Here is a 20,697-nt window from a genome sequence, read left to right on the forward strand (position 1 = left end):
GAGGATATTATTTGTTTTCCGAATAAATTCTCTAATTTAAACCCTCCAGGGCCTCTGATAAATCCTTGACTGTAACCTGTCACTAAGGCATGAGTCTCGGTGAACAGTTTTGTCTGTAGTCAGCTGGCTAAGGAACATTAGCCAAGGGCTAGGCGAGAACTAAGCACTATCTTTTTACTGTTGACAAGTAGCCTACTTAATTTAATCTGATGGCAACCAATTCTGAGAGCTGTTGAGGAGAGAAAAAGGTATAATGGCTCTCCCAACTTTACGCTAATTTGTATCCTGTCAGGGTAGCATATCCCTTGGATAGTACAGAACAGAGCCAGCATTCAACACATTCAGAGGAAATTGCTCTTTCCAAGATACTGAAGAACTCTTCTGTAAGGAACAGAATTAGTTCTAAATGGTTAGAATGGAGATTGGTTCAAGAGAAGATGTTATCTGATTCATAGTCCTATTTAGATAAGCTTAGGTTTAGATAGCTTCAAGATCTGTAACTAGAGCCTGTTATGTTTATCATGTTATTGTTGTGCCGTCAAGTCAGTTCCAACTCATAGTGACCTTACGTACAACAGAACGAAACACTGCCCACTCCTGTGCCAGCCTCACAATTGCTGGAGCCCATCGGTGCAGCCACTGTGTCAATCCATCTAGTTGAGGTCTTCCTCTTTCTCACTGACCCTCTATTTTACCAAGCATGATGTCCTTCTCCAGAGACTGTCCCTCCTGGTAACATGTACAAAGTATGGGGACAAAGTCTTGCCATCCTTGCTCCTAAGAAACATTCCTGCTATACTTCTTCCAAGACAAATTTTTTCATTCTTCTGGCAGTCCATAGAATATTCAATATTCTTCACCAACACCATAATTCAAAGGCACCAATTTTTCTCTGGTCATCCTTATTAATGCCCAGCTTTCACATGCATATGAGGCGATTGAAAACACCATGGCTTGGGTCATGTTTACCTTAGTCCTTAAAGTGACATCTTTGCTTTGTAACCTTTTAAAGAGACCTTTTTGCAGCAGATTTGCTCAGTGCCATACATCGTTTGATTTCTTAACTACTGCTTCCATGGGCCTTGATTGTGGATCCCAGTAAAATGAAATCCTTGTCAACTTCAATCTTTTCTCTATTTATTATGATGTTACTTACTGGTACAGTTGTGAGGATATTTGTTTTCTTTATATTGAGGTGTAATCAATACTGTAGGCTGTAGTCTTTGATCTTCATCAATAAGTGCTTCAATCCTCTTCACTTTAAGCAAGCAAGGTTGTGTTATCTGCATATCACAGGTTGTGAATAAGTCTTGCCCCAATCTTGATGCCTTGTTCTACATATAATCCAGCTCCTTAGATTATTTGCTCAGCATACAGATTGAATAAGTATGGTGCAAGGATACAACCCTGACACACGCCTTTCCTAATTTTGAACCACACACTACCAGCTGGTTCTGTTTGCACAACTGCCTCTTGGTCTATGTACAGGTTCCTCATAATTACAGTTAAGGGTTCTGGAATTCCCATTCTTTGCAATGTTATCCATAATTTGTTATGACCGACACAGTTGAATGCTTTTGCATGGTCAATAAAACAAAGGTAAACATCTTTCTTGTATTCTCTGCTTTCAGCCAAGATCCATCTGACATCAGCAATGATATCCCTCTTTTCACATTCTTTTCTGAATCTGGCTTGAATTTCTGGCCGTTACCTGTTGATGTACTCTTGCAACCACTTTTGAATGATCTTCAGCAAAATTTTACTTGTGTGTCATGTTAATGATATCATTCTATAATTTTCATATTCTGTTGGATCACCTTTCTTTGGAATGAGTACAAATATGGATCTCTTCCAATTGGATGGCCAGGTAACTGTCTTTAAAAGAGTGAGCACTTCCAGCATTGCATCCATTTGTCGAAACATCTCAATTAGTATTCAGACAATTCCCAGAGCCTTGTTTTTTGCCAATGCTTTCAGTGCAGCTTGGACTTTTTCCTTCAGTACTATCAATTCTTATCATATGTTACCTCTTGAAATGGGTGAATATCTACCAATTATTTTTGGTACAGTGACTCTGGGTATTCTTCTTTTGATGCTTCTTTTGTCGTTTAATGTAATATTTATTTTAATAGCTAAAAATTATTGTCTACTCTGTGCCAAACATTGTCCTAAACATCCTATATTCACAAAAAAAAAACTCTACAAGGTTCCCACCATAATTATACCAATTTATGAAATTCAAAAACTGATACAAAAGGAGAATAAATGGTGCCTGAAGGCTACTCATTAGTAAATGGAGGTGGAGCTGGGATCAAAATCCGGGCCATCTGACTTCAGAGCCTGTATATTCAACTACCACTCTTCACCGTCTCTGTTCATTGGACACAGTAGTTTAGGAATAGCTGCTTCTTCAAATTATGGCCAAAGTTATGAGAGATGAAACTGCTTATGCTTCATTCAAAAAGGCATTTTTCTACCTATATATCCTAACTTCTGAGTTCATATTGACTTCCTTCCAAAGAATACATATGGAAAGGAGGGTGGGGAAAGAGTAAATTTACAGTTATTTGGGCCCAAAGCTGTGCAAATTTGGTTTTTGTTTTTGTTTTGTGATGCTATTCTGAAATTACTGGAAATAAGGTGGAATTTTTAAAATGTGTCTAGTGTCTTTCAAAATTGAAGATGGTGACAAATGAATACAATGGAGACAGTAAGACACTTGATATGGTTTCCACTTATGAGACTATCTTGGAGAAGCATACCTGGAATATATAGAAAGGGAGTGAAAATCAAGTTAAGCCCCTAAATATCTCGTATGGCAGAGATTATCCAAAAAAAGCCAAGAATTTATTTTTCCTAAGAGAAGCCCATTTCTCTGTATTCCAGAAAGAAATAAACAATTTTTTCTCCACCAGATACTCAGATTGTTGCTTTTGGTAAAATAATTGAAGACACAAAGCAGCGAATGTGACAGAGAAAGATCAGCAATTTTAAGTTGTTATCCATTTGATATTTAGATTCCATTCTTATAGAATATTAAAAAGTTTATCACTGTAGATCTTGTATGCTACTTGATATGCAAAATAAATTTTTCCAAAAGTATAAATACAAAATCTTTTATTTAAATTAGCTTCTTTGAAACTTACTACAAAGCTTCTTTACTATTATGACTATAATGGCATAATTATACTTTATGTAATGCATACTGCAGTGGTTATAAGCTATGGTGGCTAATCAAAAGGTCAGCAGTTTGAATCCACCAGCCTCTCCTTGGAAACCTTATGGGGCAGCTCTACTCTGTCCTACAGGGTTGCTATGAGTCAGAATCCACTTGACGGCAGGCAACAGGTTTTTTTTTTTTTTTTTTTAATACTGTAGTTAGCACTATTTACATTTTTCTTTTACTAACCACTTTTAAAAAATGCTGAGCAGTAGCCTACTGCCATGCAGTTACTTCTAGACTATTACATCATGTACCCAAAATATGGAAATTTACTCTAGCATTAGCCTAAAAGACTAGCTGTAGATAGAGGTAGTATAGACATAGACTAAATACATACAGATATGGATATAAATTTATACATTCATGTTACATTCGCCGGTTTTTCCTTTTAGTAATATAACTAAAACTATGCTGCTAAAATAGAAAGTTGAGTGATATTATTATGTGCACTGAAACCCTCACAATATTTCAAGCAAATCCTTTGATTCTGGATTCCATGAATTGAAAGGATCTCTTCCTCCCCATTTGTGGAATAGCAGAAGAAAACAGCACTGAACCAAAAGGGAAGAAACAGAGTTTTACTTCCAGTTTTGCTGCCATCATGTTGTGTGGCCTTGGAGATGTCATTTAAGCTCTTCACATTCAAATACTTCCGTTTTTAAAACGTTGGCATAGACCAGATGACTTCTACAGGTCCTTATCTACCCCATATCTCTGACAACAGTACCCTCTGCGTGTGTGTAGGTTTGGTGCTGCTGTGGTCCCTTATCTGAAGCAACTTTTGAAAATGTAAATTACTCAGTTGACCCACTAGATGGTAGCAGATTCCTGGTTACTGTATGCTTTGAGGCTGCTAAATCAACTTCCGTAAGATTTTGAATTCTACTATCAAAAAGTTAACGGAAGGGCTTTGCCTTGGTTGTCAGAAGACTAGAATTTTATTCACAGCTCTGCCATTTACTACTAGTACGATTTTGGGCAAATGAGCCTTTGAGGGTTTCTGATTACCTCCTATAAAATCAAAGAATGTTTTCCAGATCTAAAATTCTAAGACTGAATATCATTACCACAATATGAATAAGATATGCTCAAAAATCAAGGTTCTCTTCGCTACCTTCAGCCAGTCAACTAGTTTGCATTTGGTACCAATGAAAGTTCTACTTCCTAGCTATATGGCCATTGGCAATTAGCAATAATTTTTTAAAATCTCCTCATTCTTAAAATAGGGAAAATGCAGTGTCTATGCCTTACGAAGCATTGTCATGATTTAGTAAGATATTACAAGTAAAGCAGTTAATAAATGTTGTTGATGATGGTTGCTGTCAAGTCAGTTCTGACTAATGACCACCCCATGTGTTCAGAAGAGAACTACTCCACAGGATTTTCAAAGCTCTGACCTTTGTAGGAGCACCTCACCAGGCCAGTCCTCTGAGGCACTGCTGGGTACGTTAGAACCACCACCCTTTCAGCTAGAAGTGAAGCACATAACCGTTTGTGCCACCCAGGGACTCCTAATAAATGTCAGCTATGTAATGAAAAAAAACATCTTTTTTTTTCATTACATAATAAATTTTAGCTACTACTGCTGTTGGTTAATGATGCTACTGCTGCTGCTGCTGAATACCATTATTATGGTGCTTTTCCACAGCATTTAGATTCCTTCAGACCATTATTCCTACCACTCTTCTCCTGATATATAAGGGCATAAACCACTGGCTTTAGACTGATTGTGACTGGCAAGCTCAGAGTCTACACAGAACAGCCCATGTATCTAGGGCCAATTCATGGAATCTTCTCTTGTGTAACCTGGTACAAAAAGTTCCAGGCCTTGGAACCGTAAGTCCAGGAGTCTAGGTGTTCTGTGGCAATCGATCCCAAGAAACTACACAGCAATAAATTTCTCATTTATTATTTTCCCTTTTTAATTCAGTGTTTAACATATAATTTATTGTCAAGATAGGGAGTAAGACAGGCATGTGCTGATAACCCATTTTGTGTAAGAGGGCACACCTGCTATCAGTGCAATAAGGGAGTGGTGAACCAGGGAACATGCCCCAGCCTAGGGAATATGCTTGGAGGACATAGCCCAACCCCTCAGGATCAGGACAGGTCACGAGAGAGCAGACAGGGATGAACTGGGTCTAGAAACATCTCACACCCTTTATCCTTAGATCTCAGCAGGGATAAGGATGGATCCTAGAGTCTTAGAAGCACTCCAATTACCAAGGCTGCGGGGGTGCTGATGAAACCAGAAAAGTGTGTGCTCACCCCTCTAATTATGGGCAGTATATGAACCTGTCAGCTTACTCAGTCACCTTTTGTTCATGAAAGATGCCACATGGTCTTCAAAATGGCAATAAAGATAAAAAATACTTCTCAAATGCATATTTCATGTTTAGAAAGAGTAATGAATACAAAAGAGGAAAAAGAGGGAAAGGAGAAAATGCTGTCCTCCAATTATTTATTGTTTAACTGAGAGGAAAGCTCTGCACACATAGACCCATGCTCTCACAGCACACTGTGAGCTCATGGAGGGTAGAAACTGAACCTGCTCTATCCTTTTTATCACCAGTGGCCAGTCTGGTGCCTGACATGGGCATTCACTCAATGAATGTTTGTCTTCATTACTGTTGTTGTGGATGATACAACTAAGTGTATACCAAAAGCAAAAGCTTGTGGTATAGTCCTGCTAAGTGACCAAAGTGCGAAGTCATAAACCCCCTGACTGTTAGCCCTACCCTGACCTTCAATCTGAGTGTGTATACAAGCATATGCAACAGTTCAACAATGCAAACAAGAACTGAGGTCAGGACACAGGCTTCAAAAGGGTGAGAACTTCCCATGCATCTATTAGAATTGGTGGCTCCTGGCACCTTGAACACCATTCCTGTTAATGGTGAGTTTTATAGAAAGGCTTTGTAAATGTGGTACTAATAGGCTAAAAGTCAGATCTATGCCTTAGGTCTGGTCTTGGCATCACCTAGCTCTGTACCGTGCAGCAAGTTACTTAATTTAATTTGTTTTATTCATAGATTAGACTGTCTCTAATGTCGATTTCAACAATGATATTCTGATTTTAAGCTCATCATCAAGAAGAGAACTTTGGATTCAACAAGGCCAGTGTTCCTGATCTTTATAAATTCCCACACAGTCTTTTACTCCCCTTAATCCACATACTTTTCAGTGTGTGAACAACTAAACTGCTTAGAGGAGATTTAGTAGTGACATAAACACAAGGAGGATTCCAGCAAATTACATGTAATCATCTTTTTGGGTGCTTGAGAGCAGTGTGGAGTCCTAACTCTCACCATTTCAACATGCTCCTGAGTTAGTTAACTAAAAGCCTAAAAAAGAAATTTAAAAATAGCTTAAAGTGAAGCTATAAAAGTATAAAAACTTTTGTGGTCTATCCAAGAAATCTTACAAGTAATTACTTGTCTGGAAGTTTACTATGAAGCCATGGTGACACAGTGGTGAACTTTCAGCTTCAAACTGAAAGATCAGCGGTTCAAACTCACTGCTCCATGGAAGAAAGATGTGGCAATCTGCTTCCCTAAAGATTTACAGCCTTGGAAGCCGTATGGGGCAGTTCTGCTCTGCCCTAAGGGGTTGCTATGAGTCAAAATCGACTTGAAGGCAACAGGTTTGGCTTTGGTTTGTTTTAAGTTTACTACAGACGCCACATGAAAATGATGATGAAATTAATAAAAGTTGACTAATTACATAGGGTGGCTATGAGTCGGAATAGACTTGACAGCAACAGGGTAATTAAATAAGACAATGGATGTAGGATTCTATGATGCTCAGCTTTCAATCCTTTGACACTGGAGCTAATGGGCCACTTGCATCCCTGAGCTAAAAAGGACTCCAAACCTTTTAAATGGGGCTGGGAAGGGACAGAGGCAGAGGGTAGTGAGTTTGGTACATACCTGAAAACTGGGGCAGCCCTGGGTAAAACTATGAAGAGGCTCTTTAACTTTGATCCACACAAAATCTCCTCAGCATCGCTATTCCATTGAAGTACTCAAAGCCCTCCATAAAATTTACAATTGCAAAGGTTCTTCAGTTCAAAACAAATAAACCTCCAATCTAAAAAAACTTCCTATCCAGCTCCAGTTTAGTAAGATGAAATCATCACGTTCACCCTGTCTCTTCCATTGAATGCAGCTAAACACTTGGACAGAATGCATAGTGAATGTACAAAACGCACCTGAAGGCCCTCAGAAGTAAATAGCAGCAGACAGATTAGAAAAGAAGACAAAATTTGAAGTACCGCTGAGCATGAAGCATATTTACCAATTTTTTCCACCAGTATCACCTAGTCTGAACTCCTTATGAACTCAAGGCAACACAAAACCCAGAATAGGCATTAGTGCAGACAGAAATAGCACCAGGAGAAGCCCTCTAGCTTAGGCTTCAGGAAGAAGAAAAAAGGTCATTAGGCAGTACAGGAGCAGGGGCCCTACAGACATCTAAAAATGGAAGGACAACTTCCTTTCAATTGGAGGAGTTGTGGTCCCAAAGTCCACAAGGGTGAGGTGAACCCCATTTTTTCTGTCTTCTAGTGGGAAGCCACAGGCATTAGTGAAGTTAAAAGTAGTGCCTGGCAAAGTAAGTACAGGTCTGGCTTTATATCTGAAGGTCTGAAAAGGGAATTCAGGGGGCTCTAAAGTAATGGAGGAAATCATGGAAAGGGAGAAGCTCAGGACACAACCTCAGAAAGTTACTTGTGAACACCTGGGCTCACCTTCAAGCTGTGTATGCAAGGTTCTGACCTTATTCAGAGTACCAAAGACCCAAAACTGAGGTAAGAGCTAGATCATTGCAGAGGCCCCAGACTGGCCATTGATTGGAACACACATGGATCAGGTTTGACTAGCACTGCAAAGACTTTAAAACAGAAATGAAAGAGGGCTATCACAACAGACGCTCTGGACACTGAAAGAAAAATTAGGAAATATTACAAAGTACTCTGTGCCCATAAATTTGCAATACAGAGAAAATAGATTACTTAAGAGGCACAAACCATTAAACTCACCGAGGATGAAACAGAAAATTCAAATAGTGTCATAACTATTAAAGAAAAATAAATTTGTAGTTATAAATATTCTGAACAAGAAACTTCCAGGCCCAGATGGTCTTAGTGGTAAATTCTGCAAAACACTGTTAGTAGAAATAACACAAATTCTACACAATATATTTTTTAAAAAAATAAGACAAGTGAACATGTCCCAACTTATTTTATGAGGCCAGTATTACTGTAATACCTAAACTAGACAAAGCCAATATAAGGAAAGAAACCTACAAACCAATAGACCTCATAAACATAGACGTAAAAATCTTCAGTAAACTATTAGCAAAATTGAATTCGCCAATACCTAAAAAGAATAATATACCATGACCACATGGGGTTTATCCCAGGAATGCAAGACTGTTTCAATATTCAGAAATCGGTCAGTGTAATCCACCATAATAATAATCTATAGAAGAAAAACCATGTAATTGTATCAGCTGATGCAGAAAAAATACTTGACATCAGTATCCATTCATGAGAAAAACTTGTAGCAAACTAGAAATAGGAAGGAATTTCCATAATATAATGTAATGCTAACATTATACTTGTCATGGATTGAATTGTGTCTTCCCAAAATATGTATCAACTTGGTTAGGCCCGATTCCCAGTATTGTGTGGTTGTCCTCCATTTTGTGATTGTAATTTTATGTTAAAGAGGATTAGGGTGGGACTGTAATACCCTTACTAAGGTCACATCCCTGAGCCAATGTAAAGGGAATTTCCCTGGGGTGTGGCCTGCACCACCTTTTATCTTACAAGAGATAAAAGGAAAGGGAAGTGAGCAGAGAGTAGGGGGCCTCATACCACCAAGAAAGCAACAGTAGCAGAGGGTATTCTTTGGACCAGGGGTCCCTGCACCTGAGAAGCTCCTTGACCAGGGGAAGATTTATGACAGTGAGCTTCCTCCCTAGCGAACAGAGAAATAAAGCCTTCTCCTAGAGCTGATGCCCTGAATTTGGATTTGTAGCCTACTAATTTTTTTTTTTAGACTGTGAGAGAATAAATTTCTCTTTGTTAAAGCCATCCACTTGTGGTATTTTTGTTATAGCAGCACTAGATGACTAAGGTACTACTTAATTGTGAAAGATTGAATGTTTCTCCCCTAAAATTGGGAACAAAACAAGAATATGGCTCTTACCACTCTTATTCAACACTGTACATAAAATTCCTAGCCAGTGTAATAAGGCAAGCAAAAGAAACTATATAATATCAATTAGGAAGAAAGAAATAAAATGTTCCCTATTTGCTGATGACGTCATTGTTTATACAGAAAATCCCAAGTAATCTATCAGAACAAAACAACAATAAAAAAAAAAAACTTCTTGTAACTAATAAATGAGTTTAGCAAGGTTACAGTATATTAGGTCAATGTACAAATATTGATCGTATTTCTATATGCTAACAATGAACAATTGAAAACAAAATTTAAAAAATACCATTTATAATAGCTAAAAATGAAATATTAGGTACAAGTATAACAAAACATGTACAGGACCTGTACACTAAAAATTATAAATGCTGGTTAAAGAAAACAAAGAGAACCTAACAAATAAATAAAGACCTACCATGCTCATCAACTGAAGGACTCAGTGTACTAAAAATGCCAGTTTTCCGGAAACTTATCTATTGATTTAATGAAATTCGAATCAAAATTCTCCCACAATTCTTGGTGCATGTAGATAACCTGATTTTATAATCTATGTAGAAGTACAAAGAAACTAGGATGGCCAAAATAATTTTAAACTACAAGAAGAAAGGAATCACACTGCCTATTTTTAAGACTTACTAGAAAGCTGCAGTCATCAAGACAGTGTGGTATAGGCAGATAGACTCATAAATCAATGGGGCAGAATAGATTCTAAATATAGACTCACACAAATATGGCCAATTGATTTTCACCAAAGATGTAAAGGCAATTCAATAGGAAAAGAATAATCTTTTAAATAGATGGTGTTAGAATAATCCGTAGGTAAAAAAATGAAACTTGACCTACACCTCACAGCTGATACAAAAATTAACTCAAAATGAGTCACATACCTACATGTAAAATAATCATAAAATATTTAGAAGAAACACCTATATATGTATTAAAATTCATGGACCTGTATACCAAAATAATCCATTTTACTGCATATTCATTTAAGAAAATAGAATTTTAAAAAATCAACCAACTCCATATTCTCTGATTCATGTTCATCATTATTAGGCAATAGGTCGCAAAGGAGTAAGTAATCCTTCTAGTGGGATCACACCGAGATAGTCAAATTTTAATGAAATTTAAAATTCAGGTTCCTGAAGAATACCCTAAAGAATAGGGATGCTAACTGTTTCTGTAACCCTCACTGGTAAATTCTCCTCACTTCACACTACCATGTTAGGCTTACAAATAACGTGGTTTTGCTCAAAATGTCTGTTATAAGTTAAAGGCAAGGAATAGAGGAAAGTTAATATCAAGTTGGAAGCCCTAGTTCACACACAAAAGGCTAATGTTTTCAGAGGTGACCAGAGCACTTTAGCAGAACATTAGTATTGGTGTCACCATGACTTCACCTTTAGCCCACTCTCGCTTATATTTACCTTCCAAGACTCAAGTCCAACATGAGTCTTACAAGGCTAAAACAACATCTCAGCAGGGCTGTGTTCTTTCCTGGAAGTCTAGGGGAGAATTATTTCCCTTGCCTCCTCCAGATTTTAGAAGCCATCTATATTCCTTGCTTCCCAGCCCCCATCTTCTGTCTTCGAAGTCTTCAAAGACAGCAACATTGAATCCGTCTGTGTCTTTCTTCCGTCATTGCACTTCCCCTTGCCTCTCTTCTTCCACCACCTCTTCCACTCTCAAGGACCCACCCAGACATTCTAGGATGAGCTTATTTTAAGTCAGTTGATTAACAACCTTAATTCCACTTGCAATGATACCTCCCCTTATCATGTAAATTAACATAGTCACAGTTTCCTGGAATTATGATGTAAACATTCTTGTCGGGGACACCGCAGCAGACCTTAGGAATTGAGGAATTTTAGGAGCTTGACATGGAATTTAAAAAGATACTGAAATGTTTGAAAGCAAAGCTGAAGAGAAGAATTTCCCACATAGGCCAAAGGAAGTCTATTTATATGTGACTGAAAGTTGAGATGCTTTTATTTTGTTCTAAGTTCTCCATATCCCATTAATATTACACAGAAGCCTAGACCCTTTTGTTTTAGTCAATAACTGCACACGAGTGAGGTTGCATTAAAAGTCCATTTGGTGTTCTGTGTGGTTAGGAAACCAAATGAGTGTATCTCGTACTAGAAGACACAAATCTAAACTAAATTTGGAAGTGCACCTTAACATGATAAATGCAATCAGAGAACAAAATAAAATGAAACCGTACTTACTGATTTACCTGGAATAAAATGAATATAATTTCATTAGTAGAGAAAATCTCTGGAAATGAAATGGGATAATCGATGGGAAAAAATCCTAATAACCAAAATTATTCGTAAAATGTCTCACAATTTGTGTTTTTCAAGAGCAATCACTTGATTAATTGTTTAAGTATAACCATATAGGTTGAATTGAAGAAATATTTACAAGGACAGTGCTCTTGAGCTGGAAATACAGAATTTCTGTCTGACTAATGAGAAATGTAATCTGGGATTCTATTTGACAGAGGATTTCTAAGTGGCTTTTCAATAAATTATACGGTAAACAGATGCAACAATGATTCTCAACCTTTTTTTCCACAGTGGGCGCTCATGAGAGATGATTGTTTTTAGATGCCATCAAGTCAGTTCTGACTCATAGCTATCCTAGGTATAACAGAACACTGCCCAGTTCTGGGCCATCCTCACAATTGTTGCTATACTTCAGCCCATTGTTGCAGCCACTGTGTCACTCCATCTCACTGAGGGTCTCCCTCTTCGTTGCTGACCCTCCACTCCACCAGGCATGGTGTCCCTCTCCAGGGACTGGTGCCTCCTGATAACATGTCCAAAGTACATGAGAGGAAGTCTTGCCATCCTTGCTTCTGAGGGGCATTCTGGCTGTACTTCTTCCAAGACAGACTTGTTAGTTCTTCTGGCAGTCCATGCCATAATTCAAAGGCATCAGTTCCTCTTCTGCCTTCCTTATTCATTGCCCAGCTGTCACATGCATATGAGGTGATTGAAAATAAAATGGCATGGGTTAGGCACACCTTAGTCCTCAAAGTGATATCTTTGCTTTTTAACACTTCAAAGAGGTCTTTTGCAGCAGATTTGCCTAATTAAACACTTCATTTTATTTCTTGCCTGTTGCTTCCATGGGTCTTCATTTATGAATCCAAGTAAAATCAAATCCTTGACAACATCAATATTTTGTCCATTTATCACGATATGGCTTATTGGTCCAGTTGTGAGGATTTTTGTTTTCTTCATGTTGAGATGTAATTCATCCTGAAGGCTGTACTCTTTGATCTTCATCAGTAAGTGCTTCAAGTCTTCTTCTCTTGCAGCAAAAAAGGTTTTGTCCTCTACATATTGCAGGTTGTTAATGAGTCTTCTTCCAATCCTGACACCACATTTTTCTTCATACACTCCTACTTCTCAGATTACTTGCTCATACTTGAATAAGTATGGGAAAAGGATACAACTTTGATGCACACATTTTCTGATTTTAAACCACTCAGCATCTCCTTGTTCTGTTTGAATGACTGCCCTTTGGCGTACGTTCTTCACGAGCACAGTTAAGTGTTCTGAAATTCCCATTCTTGTCAGTGTTGTCCATAATTTCTTATGGTACAAGGAGCAGCTTCTGGATTTGAAAGCTCATGAAAATGTTTACCTCCTTAAATAGAACACTCCTCTATCCCAAATTGCAACAACACAAATTTCCAATGGAAGCTTTGAAGTCCCAGTCTTTTTTTTTCTTAAACACACAAATCTACATCATATATACACACACACACGCACACACACAGACACAAAGCAGTCTTGGAAAATGGAAAAATCCATCACAAATGGATCCAGCATTAAGAGAAGGTCAGAAGGAGAAAGTTTGTCTCTGTTCATAGAATCAGGGGAGTTATGCTTCTCCCTACTGTACACATGCAAGGATAACTTTGAATCTGCTCTAATTCTTTTCACTTTTTAAATAAGCCATATGCAAACTGACTTGTGATAGCTATGATTAGTAACATATAGCTTGTCACCTTCACCAATATTAACAAAGTTCATATTTATAATTCAAAGATATTGATTACATATTTCATGTTGTGCCACAATTATCCTTTTCCAAAATATTTCACTACCATTAACATAAAATCTATACCTCCAAGCAAACACCACCTACCCTGGTAACAATTAATAATCTTTGGTTTCTGTATCTTTGTTTCATAAGTAAATGACAGTTTTTATCCTTTTGTGACTTACTTATTTTGCTCAGCATAATGTTTTGAAGGTTCGTCTATGTTTTATCATGCATCAAAACTTCATTTCTCTTTTTGGCTGTGTAATACTTCATTGTACGTATATACCACATTTTGTTTATTAATCTGTTGATGGACATTTTGTTTGTTTCCACCTTTTGGCTGTCATGAAAAGTCCTCTACAGGTTTTTGTTTGTGTTCCTGCTTTCACTTCTTCTTCATATATACTTAGGTTTGGGATTGCTGAGTCATATGGTTGTTCTTCATTCAACTTTTTGAAGAACCACCAAACTTTTTTCTACAATGGCTGTACCATTTCACATTGCTACCAGCAGTGGATGGGGGTTCCAGCTTCTCTACAACCTCACCAATACCTGTTGTTTTTCTTTTCTTTCTTTTTTTTTTTTATCATTGTCATTCTAATTAGGGTGAGGTGACATCTCATTGTGGTTTTGATTTGCATCTCCCTTTTTTCTTTTTAGTGGCTATAGGGTCCTATGAGTCCGAATCTACTTGAGGGCAGTTGGTTTTGGTTTTTTAGTGGCTAATGGGTTTTTTAATGATGTTGAACATCTTTTCATGTGCTTGTTGGTGATTTGAATACTGTCTTTAGTGAACTGTCTGTTCAAGTCCTTTGCCTACTTTTTGATTGTGTTGTTTGTCTGTTTGTTGTTAAGTTGTGGAAATTTTATATATATTCTGGATATTAGGTCCTTATCTGACACACGGTACCTCAAAATTTGCTCCCAATCTGTAGATTATCTTTTCACTTTGTTAATAAAGTTCTTTATTGTACAAAAGCTTTTTAATTTCTATGTGCTCCCATTTATTTATTTTGTCTTTGCTGCTTGGGCTTTTATTGTCATATTTACTGTGATCTTAAACAAGTTAATGGACCTCTCTGAGTTTGCTTCCTTACCTGTATATAAGCACAATAATAGAGCTTGCAGAAGGCCATTGTATAGTGACAAAAATACAGTGGTGCTTCTAGGAAATCAATGCCTCCAACTCAGTTGGGCCTACAGTGACATCTTATCAACTTTTTTGCTCTGGTCATTTTGCTTTCCCATTTTCTAAAACTGCTGTTTCAAGCCTTTTCATTCTTCTCAAATGCAAGCCCAAGTCTCCTCTACGCTTGCTGTAAACACATCATCTCACCTCCAATGCTACTGAGGAAAAAAAAATAATAATAATAAGACATGCTAAGTAGAGTGACCATACAATTTCTCATCCAGAATGAACAATTTTAAAAGTAAAAAGTCATACTCTTGCATTTAAGATACCACAATTGTTCTCTATTTGCCTGAAACAATAAAGGAAGAAGGAGATACAGGAATAGAAGTAAACTAAACTGCAGGTCTAATTGTCTCCATGAACTACTGCCTCCTTTGTCATGAGACTAGAAGAACTAGATAGTGCCCAGCCACCATTACTGCATGTTTTGATCAAGGACTCAATAGATGAATCCTGATCAAAAGAGGGAAAAATGTGAAACAGAACTTCAAATTTCTTATAAAACCTAGGCTTACTGGACTTATTGAGCCTGGAGAAACGCCCAAACCTGTTTTCCTGAGACAATTTTTGATCCTTGAACCAAAACTATCCCCTAAAGTCACCTTCAAACTAAACAACAGTTCAGCTGACTCAGTAAGTTTGCCTTGAGCATTGTGCTCTTTTAGATAATTTTCTATATGACTTCAAATTGACAACAGTAATTCTAAAACATAGATGAGTAGTTTGTGGGGCAGCAAGTCTAAGTTAATAGTGGTGAAATAATATGCAGATAGTGAGAATGGTAACACAACCTGAAGAATATAACTAATGTCATTGAGCTTTACATGTAAAAATTGTCGAAGAGGTGCAAGATCTGCTGGTTATATTTTCACCAAAAATAAAATATTTTTTAAAAGGGTGAGGAAAGTGTTCTTAAGAATTACAACAGAACAATAGGTATAAACCAAAATTGTCAGAGACAAATTGAGACATATAGTTACTTTAATCATAAAGAAATTCCCTCAATTTCCAATCACTAAACTAAAATATGCCCAACTATATATACACCAAGGAGCCCTGCTGGCACAGCTGTTAAATGCCCACCTGGTAATTGAAAGACTTGTGGTTCAAACCACCAACTGATCTGTGCGGGAAAGATGTGGCAGTCTGCTTCCCTAACGATGTACAGCCTTGGAAACTCTATGGAGTAGTTCTACTCTGTCCTACAGGGTCACTATGAGTCAGAGTCTACTCGACAGCAGCGGGTATATATATATATATATATATGTATATATATATATATATAGGTATATATATATGTATATATATATACACCCATATTAGCATATCTAGATAGATAGATAGACAGGTAGATGGATGGATGGATGGATGGATGGATGGATGGATGGATGGATGGATGGATGGATGGATGGATAGATAGACACGTATATACCCATCCCATCCTTTCCTCCTTGCCTCCTGGTGAAAAAAGCATTTCCCCATCTGTCAATGGTAAATCCCTCTCTGTGCTCTGGACCTTGTCTTCTCTCACTTTTTCAGCCTTGTTCTATTTCCTCTGTCCTGTCTCTCCAACTCCTCTCTCTCTACTGGTTCCTCCTTTCCATCAACATTCAAATGTCCTTCAATCTCTCCTGACTGAAAAAAAAAAAAAATTCCTCAGTCCCACATCTTACTCCAGTTATTATCCTACTTTTTGCCTGACTTTTACAGAAAAAAAAAAAATACTATTGAAAGTTTTCCACTTGTTTTCTTTATTCTGTTTATACCTCTATCCACTGCAATCTGATTTCCACCTCTACCATTCTACTTTTGACAAGGTCATCAGTGACCTTCATCCCTATTTTCAATATATTTTGTAGTTCCCAAATTCTTATCAGCATTCAACACTATTGGCAGTGCTGTCCTTCTCAGTACGTTCTCCCCTAACTTCCATGACACCACATTCTAAGTTTCTGGCTATTTTTTGGAATTCTTTGTGGACTCCTCTTCTTTACCTGCCCCTTGTTGGTTTGTGTTGTTCAACATTTATGTATTGAACATTTTTCTGTTCACATTCTACAGACCTCTCCTATGTAATCCCATCTATTCTCATGGCTTTCATTACCATCTTTGTGCTGATGGATTCCACTATATATCTCCAGCCCAGATTTCTTTTTAGGTTATCAGAAAACCCACTCCTCTTTTATTTCTATAGAAACCTCAGACTTAGCATATCCAAAATTGTACTTAACTTCTTCAAAATGTTTGACCTTCCTCTAAAGTTCCCAGTCTCAGTAAAAAGCATGACTATTCACCAGTTGCCCAGGTCAAAACACTGAGAGTCATCTTTGATCTTCTCTTTTCCCCATTCTTCTGTATCCGATCAATTCTACTTTGTAAGGCTCTCTCAATTTAGATCACTTCTTATCATGCTCATTGATACTACCCTAGTTCAGATAATCATTATCTCTCATCTACACGACAACAGCTTAGTAGAAAAAGGCTATAATTACTAGCTAGCTAGAGGATTTTTAAGGACGTATAGTTTACAGGAATGTAGGGCTACCGTTTATCTTCATTGCTATCCCTTAAGCGTCCAACAACCAACCTGTTGCCGTCAAGTCTATTCCGACTCAAAGCGACCCTACAGGACAGAGTAGAACTGCGCCATTGAGTTTCCAAGGAGTGTCTGGTGGATTCAAACTGCTGACATTTTGCTTAGCAGCCATAGCACTTAACCACTATGCCACCAGGGTTTCCATCCCTTAAGGGTAGTCTGCAGAAAAATAAAGCCAATACAAAGTAAAGTAAAACACAGGAGAAGCAGATTCCTCTGTAGCACGTGAACCCCCTTAGTAAATTAGGCCTGAGGCAACATTTATCCCTGGAAATTTCCCAGTTATTTGAGGCAGTGCCTTTCATTTTGATTAAACAAGTTTATCAGAATTCTATCACTCGTAATTTTAAAGTCCTGACTTATAAAATCATTGTCTAGGTCATAATCTATCTTTCATCCTCAGTCCCTAGCACAAAGCATGGTCAGGTGCTTAATTTGCTGAATGAATGATGTATGTAAACACTTTACATCCATATTTACATCTATACCTACACAGAGCATTGTGCTTTAATTTATTCAACAAGTATTTATTAAGCATCAGGCACTACTCCAGATACTGGGCATACAACACTGGAAAAATATACAAAAGGCTTACCTTACAGGAGAGATCAGTCTCTGGAGAAGGACATCATGCTTGGTAAAGTAGAGGGTCAGCAAAAAAAAAGGATGACCCTCAACAAGATGAATTGATACAGTGGCTGCAACAATGGGTTCAAGCATAACAACGATTGTAAGGATGGTGCAGGACTGGACGGTGTTTTGTTCTATTGTACGTGGGTCACACTATGAGTCAGAATCGACTGGATGGCACCTAACAACAACGACAATGGAATTTATGTTTAGTGTATCCAAAAATAGAAGCCCTGGTTGTGCAGTGGTTATAGTCATCAACTATTAACCAAAAGCTTGGTGGTTTGAAACCACCAGCAGCTCTGCAGAAGAAAGATGTGGCAGTCTGCGTTAGTAGAGGTTTACTGCCTCAGAAACCTTGTGGGGTCACTCTGAGTCAGGATCAACTCCACAGCAGTGGGTTTCGGGGTGGGTATCCCCAAAGGGAGTAAGGATGAAGGCGTGCTTGTTTGTGAAAGATATTTACTATTTTTGTCCATGAACCTTAAAAAAGTCCCTCGGATTTTAAAGAGGAAGTTATTAGGCCTGAATCAAAGAAATCCTTCAGTGTTTGCCAATCAACACAAGATATTTGTATGAAAATGGATTGAGGACATGGTAGCTACTAAAAAATAAAAAAAAAAAATAGGTCCAAACAAATCAGGAATTGAAATTTCATCAGAAGTGAATTCTGTTTATATAGAGAGGATCCAAGTTACAGGAACTCACTCAGGCTCACTGACCCTTTAGCTCAATATTTAAGTACAGTAGAAAAATATAGTACACTCATCCTTGGGTATCCATGGCGGATTGAGTCCAGGAAACCAGCAGATACCAAAATCCACAGATGCTCAAGTAATTCCCTTATATAAAATGGCATAGTGTGTGCATATAACCTACGAAAATCCTCCCGTATACTTTAAATCATCTCTGGATTACTTATAATACAATGTAAATGCTATGTAAAGAGTTGTTATACTCTATTGCTTTACTTTTGGAATTTTTTTTTTTTTTTTGCCGAATATTTTCAATCCATGGTTGGTTAAATCCCTGATGCAGAGCTCACATATAAGGAGGGCTGACTGTATATAGAATGAGTAGTTCTGTATCTTGGTTTTAAACAAAAGATTGTGTGCTCATGGGAAAATTTCCTAAACTTCCTAAAGCCTCAATACCCTCTTCCGTTAAAGGAGTATTGTAACAACTAATTCACAAAGCCTGGACTGGCAGTTTGAATTCACCAGCCACTCCTTGGAAACCCTATGGGACAGTTCTACTCTGTCTTATAGGGTCGCTATGAGTCAGAATCAACTCAATGGTAACTTTTTTTTTTTGGTTCTGTTGACTTAGAAAATTAGCCAGTGGTCATTAAATTTTAGATGAATGAGATGAATGCTAAGGCAAATCTTCAATGAGATAACATGTATGGAAGATTTTGTAAGCTGCAACGTGTCATAATGTGAGTTACTTCTGATAATATTATTTTTATTCCTGTGAAGGGCAAGGCTGTGTGAGAGTTGTGTAGAAGAGACAACCCATTGCTGTTGAGTGGATTCTGACTCATAGCAACCATATAGGGGGAGGAGAGGGTACTAGAAAGAAAAGGAAGTACAAGAACTAACTTAAGAGGACTTAAAATACCTAAGCCTGTAAGAGGAGCATCAATAGGGTGTATTGTAAGCAACATTTCCAAGTAGGAGAAGTTCAGCTTCACTGATTTTGGCCTTTGGGCTCCCCTTCTTTGGTACCTTATGGTTCTTTCTATAAACACCCCTAATGCTACACTTTATCCATGCACTAAAAGTACCCCTTCACCTAGCCACGCTCCAATTATTTTCAAGCTGTTGTAGAAAAGCAATCTGATTAAATGACAATATTATAATGTGAAAATGTTGCTATTTTGGCACCCTGTTGCTTTGGATTGCATCTTCATTTCCCTGTGGAAGGGCACTTGTACCAGCACCCTCCTCCTTTAGGTACTTCTGAAGATTAAAATTCCCCCCACCAGTAGTAGTCTCTAGATGACTTTTGTCCTTTTTGTTTTTTGTATTTTCCAATTCTTTTATAATAAGTTGGAATTATAACAAAAATAAGTTGGAATTACAATAAAAATGAATGTATTACTGATTTTTTTTTTTTAAATAAAGGTATCCAAATAGGCAGGCTAGCTCGTTTCCTGCTTCTTTATCAGCTGCCACCTAAGCTTTCTAATGATCTAAATGAGTTTCCCTCTGATGGTTATTCTCTTTTTTTCTTGGAAAACTGAACTGAACACGATTGAATTCTAGATGGTCTAATCCTCGACAACTTGTTTATCCACCCAGGTTTTGGGAAAGTTAGAATAAGTAAATAATGCTTTATTGTCTTAAGTTTCCAAGGTAAGTATTTGCATATGGACAGTAACTAACAGTAAATAATACCTTGGTGTTTAGAGAAGACAATTGATCAGGAGGAAAGATGTCTAAGGAAACAGACTCATTCTCCCATTTCTGACCCACTCTTCAGATTACCCTCTCATGGTTAAAACTCATGGTTACTTACATAGAAATAGTCATTATTTTCACTTAAAGGATTGTTTATTACTAAAATGCAATTTCCTAGCACAATAAACATCCTGCATATCATTAAATGTGCTGACTCAATATTGTTGTTTACCTTTAATTGAAACAAACAACATTATTATATATTCTCTAAACTTTTTACATTCCTGGCATAGCATAGGAGCTTGGTCATAACCTTTAAAAGAAGAAACAATATTGGTCATGGACAGTAGGTCTTTAGGATAGCTGAGACA

This window comes from Loxodonta africana, chromosome 5 (genome assembly GCF_030014295.1).
Source record: "Loxodonta africana isolate mLoxAfr1 chromosome 5, mLoxAfr1.hap2, whole genome shotgun sequence".
Taxonomy (NCBI): Eukaryota; Metazoa; Chordata; class Mammalia; order Proboscidea; family Elephantidae; genus Loxodonta; species Loxodonta africana.